Consider the following 12,914-nt stretch of genomic DNA (forward strand, 5'->3'; position numbering starts at 1 on the left):
TAGAGATGCTGTTTGTTCTTCTCTATTTTAAAACACACAACTAGAGCATTGGAAAGTGAAAGCAGGGTAGGATAGTCTTATATTTAAGGGTGAGTGGAGCTGAATGTGAGCAGAAGCTCATGTTTTCATGGGCTAAAACTGCTTGAAACTACACAGTGGTCAATTAAGACTTTAATGTCAGCACTAGGCAAGGAACTCTCAAGTGATGGTTCCATTCTTACTTCACTGGATAAACAAGCATAAGGTTTTGGGCAAGGTCATTATGTATTAATGAGACAATAATACTCATGTGTCTTAAATTAAGTACTGGCTATTAAAGATTGGTGCAATAACCCCTGTATCTATACACAGCTGTAAGTGCTGATCATTTTATAACATGGCAACTTTATGCATGCTTAAAACCTTGTTCGAGCCAGGCAATGGTAGCCTATGCCTTTAGTTTCAGTACTGGGAGGCAGAGGCCAGTGGATTTCTTTGAGTTTGAGGCCAGCCTGGCCACAGAGCAAGTTCCAGGATAGCCAAGGCTACACAGAGAACCCCTGTCTCAAAACAACACCACCAAAACCTTGCCCACACCAATCAGTCTGAAAACTCCACCCCACTTCTCATAGCCCCCTCCTACTAAACTCAACAACAAATCACACTTTTCCTTCTTCCCCCGAAATTCTACTTTAGAGCTGTCTTTCTGGTATCTTTTCCTTGCAGAAGTCAATAAAGCTCATATTATTTATATCATAACCGATTATGTATGGAAAGAGGCAGCTTTTCACCACTGGGAGATTCAGTAAGATTCGGCTGGGCACCCTCACCTTGGGCACCCTCACCTTGGGCACCCTCACCTTGGGCACCCTCACCTTGGGCACCCTCACCTTGGTCTGCATAAGCACTTTTCTTTCAAGGACATTTGTAGCCCATCAGCTCAAGGTTCCTGGAACATAATGCAGAGATCAGTGATGCTGTGCTCAGGTAGAGAGTTCCCTGTGTTGATGCTTCAGAGCATTGACTTTGTTCTATTCTGGAAGCACCAGATTCACTCACTGCAGCTTCTGTTGTTCTGAACAGACTTAAGTTTGTAGTGGGGGAGGCCAAGACTGCTTCTAGTGGTCCTGCCTCCCATTGTTCATGCCCTTGTGGAATTCTATTCCACCAGAGAGAGGCAAGACATCCTGATCCTAACTGATAAATAGGACCAAAAGGATGAGCCATCTTTTCCAGGATTCAGTTTCAAAGACTGACAGACAATGGTATCTCCATTACATTCAACTCTGAATGAACCTAACTGCCATGCTGTGAGGTCCTCCAAGGGGTGGAGGAAGTGGCAAAAGAGTGATAAGTCTACTTACCACATCCACCAAGGGTTGCTGACAGCCGACAGCGGACAGCCAACAGCCATGGGAATGAGCTTGGAAGTGGACCCTGCCTGATCTGAGCTATGAGCAGATCCCGCCTTAGCAGACCCCGCCTTAGCAGACAACTTCTACAGGAACTTGCTGTTAGACCCCTATCAGAAGCACCTGGATTCTGACTAAACTGTAAAATTAGTCTACTTCTTCTACTTAGATTCATCTATCACATTATAATAGATACACAATACATAACCATGTGGTACTTTTAAAAATAAATGCATTTTAAAAATAAAATACTGTGGGGAATAGGTTGGGGGGAACAGAGGATGATCTATGGTTGGTACGTAAAATGAATAAAAAAATTTCTTAATAAAAAAATACTTTATTCAAATCCATTAAAAACAGTCCCCCAGCCATTGCAGCCCCAGCAGCCAGTCAGCGGGCAAGTCACTTGCAGCCAGGGCGATCTACCACCATTCCCTGCAGCACCAGTCTCCCCAGAGACACAGCCCCATCTGCACCAAATGGAGGAAGAGGTGAGTGGCTGGTCCCCGACCGACTGACCGTTAACCTGGTCTCTAGGCCCTAAGTCCCTAGGCACATCTTGCACCTCTCCTCCCATCCATTGCAGTCTAGCAGTTAGTCAGCAGGCAAGACTCTTGCAGTTCGGCAGATCCACCACCATCCCCAGAAGGCCCTCTCCCTCCCATCGTCCCCTCCACCCTCACCATCCCACCCCACCCCCAACTCCTGGCATGCAGAGGCTTCACCCGAAACAACTGGAGGAAGAATCAACACCTGTACCTTCAATTACTCCAAACCCAGATGGGTAGACAATAGTGTAAGAATGCATTCACCAACATAAAGAGCAATACGGCACCACCAGATCCTAGTAGTTCTACAACAGCAAGACCTGAACATCCCAAAACAGATGAAACAGAAGAAAATGATCTTTAAAATGACTTTATGAAGATGATAGAGCCCCTAAAAGATGAAATGAAAAATTTCCTTAAAAAATGGAGGAAAAGACAAACAAAAAAGGAAGAAACCAACAGATCTCTCAAAGAAAGTCAAGAAAAAAAATCAAACAGGTGAAGGAAACAGTTCAAGACTTGAAAATAAATAGAGGCAATAAGGAAAACACAAACCAAGAGAATTCTGAAAATGGAAAATCTGGGTGAATAGGAACTATAGATGCAAGTATAACCAACAGAATACAAGAGATGGAAGAGGGAATCTCAGGTGTTGAAGATACAATAGAGGAAATAGATTCATCATTCAAAGAAAATGTTAAACGCAACAAATTCTTAACACAAAGCATCCAGGAAATCTGGGACACCATGAAAAAACCAAACCTAAAAGTAATAGGGATAGAAGAAGAATAATTCCAGCTCAAAGGCACAGAAAATATATTCAACAAAATCATAGAAGAAAACTCACCATATAATAATCAAAACACTAAACATCCAGAATAAAGAAAGTATATTAAGAGTTGCAAAGGAAAGAGGCCAAGAAACATATGAAGGGAGACCTGTCAGAATTACATCCAACTTCCAATGGAGACTCTGAAAGCCAAAGAAGGTCTTGGAGAGACATTTTTGCAGATATTAAGAGACCATGAATGTCAGCCTAGACTACTATACCTAGCAAAACATTCAATAACAGAGAAAACAAGATATTCCATGACAAAACCAGTTTTCAACAATACTTAACCACAAACTCAGCCCTACAGAAAGTACTAGAAGGAAAACTCCAAGCCAAGGAAGTTAGCTACACCCATGAAAACACAGGTAATAGATAATCTCATACCAGCATGTCCCAAAGAGGGAAACACACACACACACACACACACATACACACACACACACAATCACCACCACCAACAAAACCAAAAAATAGAAATAATTAACAATCACTGGTCATTAATATCCCTTAATATCAATGGACTCAGTTAGCCTATAAAAAGACACAGACTAACAGAATGGATATGAAGACAGGATCCATTGTTCTGCTGCATACAAGAAACATATCTCAACCTCAAAGACAGATAATACCTCAGAATAAAGGATTGGGAAATGATTTTCCAGTCAAATGGACCTAAGAAATAAGCTGGTGTTGCTATCCTAATAGCTAAGAAAATAGACTTCAAACTAAAATTAATCCAAAGAGATGGAGGAGGACATTTCATATTCATCATAGGAAAAATCCATCAAGCTGAAGTCTCAATTCTGAACATTTATGACCCAAATACAATGGCACCCATATATGTAAAAGAAACATTAGTAAAGTTTAAATCATACATCAGACTTCACACATTAATAGTGGGAGATTTCAACATGCTACTCTCACCAATGGACAGGCCCACCAGACAGAAACTTAACAGAGAAATAAGGGAACTAACAGATGTTATGACTCAGATGGACTTAACAAACATCTATAGAACATTCCACCCAAATACAAAAGAATATACCTTCTCAGCACCTCATGCAACCTACTCCAAAACAGACCATATACTCGGTAAAAAAAAGCAAATCTCAACAGACACAAAAAAATTGCAATAACCCCCTGTATCTTATTAGATCACCGTGACTTAAAGTTAGAATTCTACAATTACACAAATTACAGAAAGCCTACAATATCATGGAAACTGAAAAACACTCAACTGAATCACCACTGGGTCAAGGAAGAAATAAAGAAATTAAAGACTTCTCTGAATTCAATGAAAATAAAGGCCAACATACCCAAACGTATGGGGCAATATGAAACAAGTGTTCATAGCACTAAGTACCTATACAAATTTGGAGAAATCTCACACTATTAACTTAACAGCACACTTGACAGTTCTGGAACAAAAAGAAGCAAACTCATCCAGGAGGAGTAGACACAGAAAATTATCAAATATAGGTCTGAAATCAATAAAACAGAAACAAAGAGAACAATACAAAGAATCAATGAAACAAAAAGTTGGTTCTTGGAAAAAATCAACAAGATAGACAAACACTTATGCAAATTAACCAAAATGCAGAGAGAGAATATCTAAATTGACAAAATCAGAAAGAAAAGGGAGACATAACAACAAACAATGAAGAAATCCAGAGAATCATCAGGTCATGCTTCAAAAATCTGTAATCCAAACATTGGAAAATCTGAAAGAAATGGACAATTTTCTAGATAGGTACCACTTACCAAAATTAAATCAAGACTGGAAAAGCAATGTAAATAGCCCTATAACCCCTAAGGAAATAGAAGCAGTCATTAAAAGTCTCCCAACCAAAAAAGCCCAAGGCCAGATGGTTACAGCACAGAATTCTACCAGAATTTCAAAGAAGAGCTAATTCCAATACTCTTCAAATTGTTCCACACACTAGAAACAGAAGGAACATTTCCAAACTCTTTCAATGAGGCTACAGTCACCATGATACCCAAACCACACAAAGATGCAACAAAGAAAGAGAATTACAGACCAATCTCCCTCATTAATATTGATGAAAAAACTCTCAAAACACTGGCAAAACAAATCTAAGAACACATTGAAAAAAATCATCCACCATGATCAAATAGCTTCCTCTCAGAGATTCAGGGATCATTCAACATATGAAAATCTGTCAATGTAATCCACCACATAAACAAACTGAAAGAAAAAAAAGTGATTATCTCATTAGATGCTGAAAAAGCCTTTGAAGAAATCCAAAGACCTTCTTGATAAAGGTCTTGGAGAGATCAGAGATACAAGGAACATACCTAATCATAGTAAAGGCAATATACAGTAAGCCAACAGCCAACATCCAATTAAATGGAGAGAAACTCAAAGCAATTCCACTAAAATAAGGCACAAGACAAGACTGTCCACTCTCCCCATATCTATTCAGTATAGTACTTAAAGTTCTAGCTAGAGCAATAAAACAACAAAAGGAGATCAAGGGGATACAAATTGGAAAGGAAGAAGTCAAACTTTCACTATTTACAGGTGATAGGATAGTATACATAAATGACCCCAAAAATTCTACCAGGGAACTCCTGCATGCAGCTGATAAACACTCTCAGTAATGTAGCAGGATGCAAGATTAAATCTAAAAGATCAGTAGTTTGCCTATATACAAATGATAAATAAGCAGAGAAATATCACCCCTTACAATACTCTAACCAAACAAGTAAAAGACCTGTATGACAAGTACTTGAAAAATATATCGAAGAAGATATCAGAAAATGGAAAGATCTCTTATACTCCTTTGGATAGGTAGAAACAACATAGTAAAAACGGCAATCTTACCAAAAGCAATCTACAGATTCAATGTAATCCCCATCAAAATTCCAGTATATTTCTTTACAGATCTCAAAAGAACAATACTCATTTTCCTATGGAAAAACAAAAAAAACCTCAGGATAGCCAAAACAGACCTGTACAATAAAGGAACCTCTGGAAACACCGCTATCCCTGACTTCAAACTCTACTACAGAGATATAATTATAAAAACATCTTGGTATTGGCATAAAAACTGACATGTGAATGATTGGAATCAGATTGAAGATGCAGACATAAATCCACACACCTATAAACATCTGATTTTTGACAAAGAAGACAAAATTGTACAATGGAAAAAAAAAAGCATCTTCAACAAATGGTACTGGCATAACTGGATGTTGACATGTAGAAGAACGCAAATAGATCTATTTCCATGCACAAAACTCAAGTCCAAGTGGATCAAAGGCCTCAATAAAATCAGTTACACTGAACCTGAGAGAAGAGAAAGTGGGAAGTAGCTTTGAATGCATTGGCACAGGAGAACACTTCCTAAATATAACACTAGTAGCACAGACACTGAGAGCAACAATTAATAAATGGGACCTCCTGAAACTCAGAAGCTTCTGTAAGACAAAGGATAGAATCAATAAGACAAAACAGCAGCCTGCAGAATGGGAAAAGATCTTTACCACATCTGACAGAGGGCTGATATCCAAAATATATAAAGAACCCAAGAAACTAGACATCAAAATATCAAATAATCCAATTAAAAATGGGGTACAGATCTAAACAGAGAATTCTCAACAGAAGAAACTCAAATTACTGAAAGACATTTAGGAAATTGCTCAATGTCCTTGGTCAACAGGGAAATGCAAATCAAAATGACCCTGAGATACCATCTTATACCTGTCAGAATGACTAACATCAAAACCATTGATGACAGCTTATGTTGGAGAGGATGTAGAACAAGGGGAATACTCCTCTACTGCTGGTGGAAGTGCAACCTTTGGAAATCAGTATGGCAACTTCCTGGAAAATTGGGAATCAATCTACCTCAAGTCAAGAACCAATGATACCACTCTTGGGCATATACCCAAGGCATGGTCAATCACACCACAAGGACACATGCTCAATTATGTCCATAATAGCATTATTTGTAATAGTCAGAACATGGAAACAACCTAGATGCTCCTCAGTGGAAGAATGGATAAAGAAAATGAGGTACATTTACACAATGGAATATTACTCAGCAGTAAAAAACAATGGCATCATGGAAAAAAATTACAGGTGCGTGGATGGAATCAGAAAAAAACATCCTGAGTGAGGTAACCCAGACCAAGAAAGACAAACACAGTACGTACTCAGTCACAAATGGGTATTGGCTATAAAGCAAATGATAAACAGGCTACGGTCTACAACACCAGAGAAGTTAGGTAACAAGGATGACCCTAAGAGGGACATGTATGGATCGACCTAGTAAGGGGAAGGGTGTTGGATGGGGGATGAGAACATGAGGGAATGGGATGGTTAACTTGGGGTAGGGACAGAGAGGGAGCCATTATGGGGTAGGGAGAAACCTAGTGCTAGGGAAATTCTCGGGAACCCAAAAGCGTGACCATAGCTAAGATTTCTAGCAATAATGGAGAGGGTGCCTGAATTGGCCTTTCCTTGTAATCAGACTAAGGACAAGTCTAATTGTCATCGTAGAATCTTCATCCAATAACTGATGGAAATAGATGCAGAGATCCACAGCTAGGCACTGGCCAAGCTCCTGGCATCATGTTGAAGAGAGGGAGGAGGGATTATATGAGCAAGGGGGTCAAGCTTGTGATGGAGAAACACACAGAGACACCTGACCCAAGCTAGTGGGAGCTCAGGGACACTGGACTCACAACTGGGGAACATGCATGGGACCTAACTAGGCCCTCTATTTATGGGTGACAGTTGTGTGGCTTGGGCAGTTTGTGGGGACCCTGGCAATTGGGCCAGGATTTATCCCTAGTGCATGAACTGGCTTTTTGGAGCCCATTCCTTATGGAGGGATACTTTGCTCAGCCTTGACACAGTGGAGAGCCTTAACTTGATAAGCTTCCTATAGGAGGCACGTTACCCTCTCTGAAGTGGAAAGAGGGAATGGAAGGGAGTGGGAGGAGGGGAGGGGAGGGGGGAATCTGTGGTTGGTATGTAAAATGAAAAAAAAAACTTTTAAATAAAAAAGAACACACTAAAGGAGAAAAGCACACTAAAGGAAACAGAGATGGCAGGAGTGAAAAGCCATGTTAACCAGCGGTGTTCGGTGATCTGGCAGCAGTCATGGCCATCTGGACTGATGTGCCTGTCCTGTGGGACTCTTCCTCAGCTTGGATGGCCAGTTCTAAGACATGGTCCTTATTTGCATGTGCTCAATTTCTTCCAGTATCTAATGACTAACAGTTTTGTTTCTTTTTTGTACAGTCTTTTCATTGCTGTGTTGAGAATCTCAACATTCTTACTCAACAAAGTTGCAGTCAGCATCCTTGTGCTCCTCTGCTAAGCAATATGAAGGTCTCTTGTACTTGCATTTCACCCACTCTGCTTCCAGCATGCCAGTCTCCCTCAGCACTTCCCTTCTCCTTTCTTACAGAGCCCTCGGCAGCTGCTATGGCTGTGGTGTAGACAGTTGTTGTTCGGATTTTAACCACACGTCTATGTCTACCATGGTTCCCTACCATTCTCTCAAACACCTCAGGCCTTCCAATTGAAATGTTTCCCTTCCTTTTTGAAGTGCAAAAGAAATGCTTTAAAAATGCAAACAAGGGATGGAGAGATGGCTCAGCTGTTAAAGGCTAGGCTCACACACACACACACACACACACACACACACACACACACCAAAAAAAAAAAAAAAAAAAAAGGCAAACAATAGTGCCATATCCTCCGGTGTCCTTTTTCCACAATGCACTGTCTTAAGTGGAATTCTGCCACAGAAACCTAAAACACTGGACTGGTTTCAGAATGAAGATGAGGGTTAAGGAAAGAATTAGTTAGAGCTCAAAATGCTTTGAACTCAATGGTAGCAGAAACATGGCTCTGAAAACGGCTCTGTGAGGACTCACCAGGAAATGAGGGAGTACTGCAGACCAGAGGGAGAGCCAGGGCTCTTATTACAAGGTAGTAGAAGTTTTGACAGTACCGGTGGCTGCAGTGACATGGCAAGGAGGAAGCATGCCTTAGGAACTGTGTAATGTAGCTAAGGAGACGCTAAGCAAAGTGGAGCTGGTAGTGCCTGTTTCCCGTCTTGCTTTCTCTGATCAGAGAAGGAGAAAGGAAAGGGAGAGACTGTGGGATGGAACACCGAGCAAGTGGATCCAGGATTGGAAGTTTGGAATTCTTAACTATTCCAGAAAGCAGATGATATTAAAATTAGAAATTATATTCTGACCAACAATGAAATCAGGCTTGCTACTGGAAGAACAGGACCAGAAATGAAGCTAAGAATATGACTTTTACTAAAACCTGTGAGTAAAATTGGCTCCATCCTTCTTTGTCATAGGTATTCTTTTATAGGGACAAAGATTGTCACATGGATAGCATGTAACACAGCAATAATCTATGACAGAAACCAGACCTAAGGACTGACATAAAGAAAGCACTATCAGCCTGTCTTAGGTCACCACTCAAATGTTTTACATGATAATTCGCTTTTCCCCTACCTTCTTTTCTTCTGAGAATTCTCCATAATCTACACATGCTTAGAAATTACTCTGGAAATCTCTCTGTACCTATGCTTATTGATTAATTGTATCTAAATGTAAAAGTGGGAGATGATCAGCTTGACTGTCCTACAGTGGGGCTTAATTCAAACTTCGAATATGTTATGCTCTCTTGTCAGGGTCAAGATGGAGAACTCATGACCCTCCCTATGTCCTGACAATGCTTCATGATCAAGAGAGTTACTACCTATGCAGTTCTGAAAGAAGACTTTCTTAATGGAGATTTCCATCAAATGGGGATGGAAATGATGAAGTGTCTAATTGCAGATAGCACCCTAATCACAAATTATGAACAAACCAAGGAACTTCTAGACATTTCAGTTTCATCAAACAAAACACCTACCATAGTGTAGTGACTAAAAAACAGCTAGCTAGATATGAAAGGAAATTCACTACCTCATTACACCAAGAAGATTTCCATCAAAAAAGAATCTAGGACAGCCCCAAAGCAACTTCTTGAGTAATTGAAGAGGTAATTATATATTACCCACATTTTATATTAATATTAATGCAAATATCACAAATATTTAGATACCATATTTTTATTATATGTATTATGATATAAACTCTATGGGTAATATCAGAGGCTATTTGTGTGTTCAAGGCTGGCCTTGAACTTGCAATTCTTCTGCCTCAGCAAGTTAAGTTCTGAATTTATAGGTATGTGCATCATTTCCACTCTACAAACACTTTTAAATGGAAACTGGTAAAGATCCTATGTGAAGTCATCATGATAAGGAGAAGCTAGTCACCCTTCTGCATTAGTCCTGGTGGGAAACTGTGAAGAAAACGATGCAGGAAGTTTCTAGTGTGGGGCTTGTCTGCTTGTCAAATAACCCTCGAAAAGCATAAAGACAGAACATTAATAACATAGAAATACTGAAGCTTTGGAGCAATGTAGTGAGATACAATTTCAAAATAAACTTTAGGGGCTGGGGAGAGGGTTCCGCACATGTTGCTCTTGCAGAAGACTGGAGTTCAGTTCCTAGTACCCATGTTAGGTTGTCCACAGCCCCCTATAATTCCAGCTCCAGATCTGATGTTCCCTTTTTTTCTTGTTGGGCACCCATGCCCATGTGGAACTTTGTGTTCACCTACCCATCGACACACACACACACACACACACACACACACACACACACACACACACACACACATACACACATACACACAATACACAAATATTAAAAACAAAGTTTTCAGAAGTAGGAGTAGGGTAGAGCTGGGGATATAGCCCAGTGGTAGAGTACTGTCCCACATATGTAAGGCCTTGCTCTCAATCCTATATACTGTAACAAAACACACTAAGAAAATATCCGAAAGTTCAGTGTATCTGACTGCCTCCACATGAACTTGATAAAATTGCCTCCTTTGGTGAAGTATTAATATAAATATTTTTTGTAGTCCTCTTGTCTTGAGGCCACACAAACAAATGATGCAATTTATTTTTTCTTCCCTTGTCAACTCCCCAAAACTATCTTTCTGTTATCTGAGTACTCATTTTACTGTGCATGTCATTAAACAGCTCTGAGAGGCATTATTGTCTATGCAAGGACTCTCCTTTTAACGATCAGTGCAGTTTTATATTTTCTAAATGGGATGCTGGGGTGCTAGCTAACTCTATTGTTTGAATTCCAGACCATAAACATAGCCCTACACCTTAGTTACTGTTGCATTTCCCACCAACCATTTGATCCCTGGTATAAAAATAAATCTCCTTGTCATTTCCCTAATCTCTTTGGAAAGTCATTATCTTCCACTGGATCTTTGAGTACCTGAAATAGCCTTATGAGCACTAACCTTTGATAATGAACAAGTCAAGACCCAGACGAGCAACATATTTCCACAAAACATAATTAGAACACTACCCACATGGTTAGAGATACAACCAAGGAAGGAACGGTTAGGGGTGTTCTTTCTAGTTCACTGTTTTTCTTATTGATTTTCCATCCCACCTAAGAGGAGTCACTCATTGTATTAGTTGCCTTTCTCATTGCTGTGCCCAAATACCTCCTAAGAAACAGCTTCAGAGGAGAACAATTTATTTCGGCTCGTAGTGAGACAGGGTGCAGTCCATCACGGCAGGGAATACATGGTTGCATTACTATGAAGAAGTTGATCACATCCAGATAACAGGAAGTCCATTGCTCTATCCGTCCGACAACAGAGCCCCATTGTTACATCAGATTTAAAAAAAAAATGGGCTGTGGATATTTTTCAGTGGTAGATCACTTTCCTGGTATGCTTGGTTCAATCCTTAATATCATAAATAAATAAAACCTACTTATCTCTCAAGGCAGAGATCAAACCAAAGTTGACTTTAAATTGCTTTTATTTGCTTTAAGATAATGATATCAGAAAATCACGATGATGCTATAAATTGGGAATGAGACCTCTTCTGTGCATGAACTTTTATCCAGACCAGAGGATGAACAGCAGGTGTGTAGAACCTACCCATCATCCTCAGTTAGCCAGTTAGCTGGCTTCTGACTTCCATACAGTTCTGTCTTTACTCAAGACCCTACCTTGTCCCTTGAATCTCTACCTTGTATCAACCAATTCAATGACTCAGTTTCCCTTCTGCACCAAGTCAACCATTTCTGAGTCCAACGTGCAAATAATTAAAACTGTATTTACGTCCTGTGACAAAAGAACAACTCAGATCAGGCCCTGATGTTCTTGCTTGCTGGTACCAAAACACTTTCTTTATTTAAGGCACAGGCTTCCCACATTATGTGGCACCAAAAATATCTGAGTAATTTGCTTGGTCATCATCTAAATTAGGGCTTCTTAAACTTTTTCTGCTCACAACCTCTTTTTGCACAAGCAGTTTCTTCTTGACTCTTCATATATAATTATATAAAATAGCTACACAAAATAAAACTTTATTGATAAATAAACCATAAAGATGCATTTTTTTGGGTTTGTTTTTCAAGACAGGGTTTCTTTGTGTAGATTTGGTGCATGTCCTGAAATTTGCTCTATAGACCAGGCTAGCCTCGAACTCACAGAGATCCGCCTGGCTCTGCCTCCCGAGTGCTGGGATTAAAGGCGTGCACTACCACCTCCCGGGCCAAGGTATGCATTTTGAAACAATTCTCTGGTAAATGTATAATTTTACTATTTATTAAACAGTAAGGCAAAATTGCATGATAATTAGAAAGAAACTTATCCATCAGAAAGTTTGCTATAGATAAAAATATTCCTATTTCATAAAAATGTAAAATAAAGTTATAGAACATGAGATGGATGAGGTCTGGATTTTTCTAAGAGCAGCATATTCAAGATAGAACTCTTTAATTATGGGGTGTTGACACACTGGAACTGCACCACAGGAACACCAGTAGAGGTAACACTTTTAAAAGACTTTCTTTCCATGGGTTGCTTTCTTTGGCCACTAAGGATTGAACCTAGACCCCCAGTCATATTACATTGGTCTATATACAGTCTCCTTTTCATTTTGAACTGTGCTATTGTTAAGTGACCTATAGTGGTCTTGAACCTGCTGAAATACATGTCTCTGCCACCAGATTCAACTTCATATGTTCTTTACATATTCCTAACTTGAGAGCT

This window comes from Onychomys torridus, chromosome 21 (genome assembly GCF_903995425.1).
Source record: "Onychomys torridus chromosome 21, mOncTor1.1, whole genome shotgun sequence".
NCBI lineage: Eukaryota > Metazoa > Chordata > Mammalia > Rodentia > Cricetidae > Onychomys > Onychomys torridus.